This window comes from Dasypus novemcinctus, chromosome X (assembly GCF_030445035.2).
Source record: "Dasypus novemcinctus isolate mDasNov1 chromosome X, mDasNov1.1.hap2, whole genome shotgun sequence".
In the NCBI taxonomy this organism is placed as follows: Eukaryota; Metazoa; Chordata; class Mammalia; order Cingulata; family Dasypodidae; genus Dasypus; species Dasypus novemcinctus.
In genome coordinates this window covers 158,850,676-158,855,430 of record NC_080704.1, presented here as the reverse complement: position 1 = coordinate 158,855,430, position 4,755 = coordinate 158,850,676, and positions in this window count along the sequence as shown.

The window sequence follows — 4,755 nt, the reverse complement described above, 5'->3', positions numbered from 1 at the left end:
GAACCATACATACACTCATTCTTGTAATCAGCATTTATTGATCTCTTACTATGTACATGTAGTACACTACGGACTGGAAATGGAGAGGTGAAACCAAAGTCCCCAATTGTAAGGCTCTCACATGATCGTTGTGGCAACATCATGAGAAAGGTACTTGTTCTTAAATATTAATATGACCAAAGAAGCATTTGACCACCAACCACCAAGTTTCTAGGTACATGAACTATAATTGAACCATGAGGAATGAAGGAAGAGAAGTTCAAGAAAGGTTATAGAGCTAGGGAATTCCCTCTGGTATATATCTAAGAACTATCTTTGTCTAAGATCTGGTTCAAGTATCAGAAAGGTTTTGGATATTCCTCCATGAAAGAGGGTGGAGATGGGCTACAGGAATTTTATTTTAAGAAATCCCGTCAAGAATTTTATTACACTAAAACTCCTTAAGCAAAGCAAAGACTGCTTTGGAGAGCTATCAGTGATTTGATAAGCAAACTTGAAGTTTTATAGATATGGAAAGGTGATCAGATTGCATTTCTAAACAGACTATGGAAATTCCCATGAAAACATAAAGTAATCCATTTTTAAATGATATATTCCCAGCCATGGTCACTCTTAAATAAGCTAGTATATACAGAGGAAATGGTATCACACTAAGTTGCCAAATATCCAAAGAATTATGGTAGATATCTATGACCTTCTAGGTCAACATTTTCTTTCAGAGAAGTAATCTTGTAAAGTGACTTGACTGTTTTTTGTTGTAAGTAACTAATTTTACTTTATCCTCCCCCCCTAGATGACTCCCTCATCTCTCTGCTCATTGTTTCAGCTTGTTGTCTGCTTGTTGTGTCCACTCTTGTCTTTAGGAGGCAACAGGAAACAGACCTGGGATTTCCCATATGGGAGGTGGGTGCCCAACCGCCTAAGCCCCATTTGCTCCCTGCTCATTGAGGCAGCTCGTTGCACCTGCTCATGGTGTCTGCTCTGCTCATCTTCTTTAGGAGGCACCGGGAACTGAACCTGGGACCTCCCATGTGGGAGGTGGGTGACCAACTGCTTGAACCACATCCACTCCCCTAATTTCACTTTTATTTTATGGTTTCCTGCTTATATGCTCTAAGGACACATGATCAATTCCAAATCTTAATAGAAACAGAGTTTATAACCTCCCAACACACCTGCTTAAAATCAGTATAAGGCTAGCTCAATTGATGTTAAAGGACTACACAATTTGCAAGGAGGAAGGAAATGGGAATGGTTGATCCTTGCAATGAAACTGGGATTTGAGAGTGGTATGTGAAAAACTTTTGGCACAAGCGAACAAGCCAAATGTGTTAACTAGACCAGAATTTTGCTGCATCAACTATGTCTAGAAATAAGTGAAACATTGGCTAGGGCTGAGACATTTTTTAAAAAGTATTATTATATGAAGAGTTTTCCTGGAAAGGCATTTGTTGTAATGGAATTTAATGCCAAGACAGAGACAGATACACACTCAAACACTAAAAGTTGAACTATTTCTCACTAATGTTGTTACCTGAGATATTCAATAAGATAACATAAGAATATCTTTGGTGCCACATGGTTGAACAATGTTAGAATCTTGCGGCTTTAAGAGCAGTGCTCATACATAGCAGCTGACCAAACTTAGAGTAGTGTTTCTTAAACCCAGGGAAGAATTCTACACAATCTGTTTTCAGGGTTAAAAGTTAGACATATACTATTGTTATCGTCTGAAACTTTTCATATAAAATCAGATGGGGAGACTATTGTGTATGTGAGTATTAAATTTCTTTGAAATTAGTGCTTATAATTTTAGACTACACAGCCCAAAATGTTAGAATTCTTTTTTTTAACTACTCCAATTTATGGATGAGTGGAGAGAGAGAGAGAGCATTTTCATTGACGTGAAATGTTATATATAATCTTGCACTTAGCAACTATCCCATTTATTATTTGCTGATTTGATTTTCATTCATCATAACGTTGCAATACAATATATGGGAAATACGGAAATGAAGATTTTTAAAAATTTGTGTCTAAAATTGCCAATTTGTTTGTACAATAATTTTTGGAATGATAAAGGACAGTGTATTGTTATTACAGTATGCTTCATTTTGCAACTCAGTCATCCATAACTCAACACAACGTACTTCCCAAAGAAACACAATAAACAAGCAGATCACTAGTTCTGACTTTTTCACTTAGGATTTTCTCATAAACCATTTCTGAGGCTTGTTTGTCTTTTTCAAAAACTACTTATAACAATGAAATTAAAGTTAGCCTTCTAGTGCCTGACATGAAGGAGAACTTTCACAGGTTGCTGGCTTCTTTTCCTGAGCCCAAACCTGGAGATTATACAGAAGTTTTTATGTTGGGCAGAAGAAGGTTGTGAGATACCAGACTCCAAAATTAAACCTGCGTGGACTCCCTAGGGAGAGTGAAGGTTGTTGGATCTTATAGTCCTGGTGAGTGGAGGGAGTAACACATCTAGAGTCCCCCATCTCAGAGAAAGGAATAGCTGGAGATAGGGTTTCCAGATACACATTTCAGTCTCATCAACATCTCACTGGGAAGCTCATTCCTGCCCCTGGAATCACTGCTGGATAGGAAACTATAGCAGCATCTGAGCACCTGGGCAGCAGCCAGGCTCAGCTAGGTTCAGGATCAGAGAACCAGAACTATACACAAGCACGGATTCCATTCCCCGCCTCAGCCTCACAAAATAATTGTTTAAAACCCAGGGAAAAGAACAATTGCCAGGGCAGAGATTTAGGAATGTCTCTTCAGGATCAGGATGACTTGAGGCGGGGGGGGGGGGGGGGGGGGGACGCACAGCAGAAAGAGAGAAAATTCACATTATTACTCCAGAGGCTCTACTTCTTTTAGATAAATCCCACCCCAACACATACGCATGATCACACACACACACATATACATCTTGAGGCCCCAAATTCACTATTAAGGGCACAAGCATGTCCTGGGCTTTCATCCCTCACACAGGTATATCTCTGTCAGCCAAAAGAACTCTCAGAGGAAAGTGAGACCTCTAAAAATCAAATGTAGAGAGGATATAGATGAGGTCAAAGAACTCTCACAGAAGGGAACAGAAAAGGTTTAAGAGCCAGAAAATAGGAAAACCATGATACTGGAGAATAGAAACTGAAGTATCAATATTTGTATAACAGGAATCCCAGAAGAAGAAAAAAGAGAGGGGAAGAGTATTTGAAGAAATAATAGTGCAGAATTTCCCATAATTAAAGGTGTCAATCAGAACAGGTAAAGAAAAACCCACACTTAGATATACTGTACTGAAACTTAAGAATATCAAAAACAAAGAGCAAATTCTAGAAAAGCTTCCAGGGAGAAAATGCAGGCCATCTACAAAGAAAGAAGAGCAACAAGGGACACAAAAAGCCAATGAAGGGGGGTGGGGGCGGTGGGGTTGAATGGGACTTCATATTTTTTGAATGTAATATTTTTAAAAAATGAATAAAATAAAATAAAATAAGCCAATGGAGCAATATTGTGAAAGTGTTAGAGGAAGGTACCTTTGAATTTTAGAAGTTTATATCCAGCTAAATGCTAGTTTAAATGTGGGGCAAAAATAAAGATTCTCAAACATACAGATGTTAAAGGTTTAGCACCCAAAGACCTTCTCTGAAAATGTTCTTGGAAGAAAAAAAGAAAAGGAAGAGGACAGAAAGAAAAGAAAAGAGTACATCCATAACAATGCAGAACTAAAATGTTAGACGTTACCAACATGGTGGTAAAACTGTTGGATGAGGAATGGTACAGGAAGGAGTTGAGTATGGCTAAAGCTCCCATCCTGTTTTAAGGAGAGATACAAATGCTGATAACCTCAAAAAATTGATAAGGAAAATAAGCCAACTATCAGGTCTTAATCAGAGGCAGACTAGGATTTTTCAGGGCCAAAAGTGTATAAAATGTTTTGGATTCTTATTAAGAAAAAGAATGTGAAATTAAGAATTTATGTTATTTGCATTCATGGTGCAGCCACTATAAAAGACAGTGTGATGGTTCCACAAAAAGTTAAATATAGAATTACCATATGACCCAGCAGTCTCACAACAGAATTGAAAGCAGAGGTTTAAACAGATATTTGCACACCAGTGTTAATAATGGCATTATTCACAATTGCCAAAGGATGGAAGCAACCTAAGTTTCCATCAACTGATGAATGGATAAACAAAATGTGGTCTATACACACAATGGAATATTCCGCCATAAAAAGGAATGAAGTTCTGATACATGCAACAATATGGATGAATCTTAAAGACATCATGTTGAGTGACATAAACCAGGCACAAAAGGACAAATATTGTCTGCTCTTACTGATATGAAATAATTAGAATAAGCAAAGTCATAGAGTCAGAATCTATACTATAGGTGTCCAGAGAAGGGTAGGGAAGAGGAAGGAAAGGCTTAAAATGTATAGAATTACTTATTTGGGATAATGGAAAAGTTTTGGTAATGGAGGCTGGCCATGGTAGCACCACATTGTGAATGTAATTAGCAGCACTGAATTGTATAATTAAATGTGGTTAAAAGAGAAAATGTTAGGTTGCATACATGGCAACAGAATAAAAAAATTTTTTTTCTAAGAAAAAAAGAATTTATGTTAGGTTTGAAAGTGAATTCTTACTTAGAACACAAAAATAAATCTCAATGAATTACATATTTTTAAGCTCACAAATGGCACAAATATTACAAAAAATCCCCCAAATTAATATATGT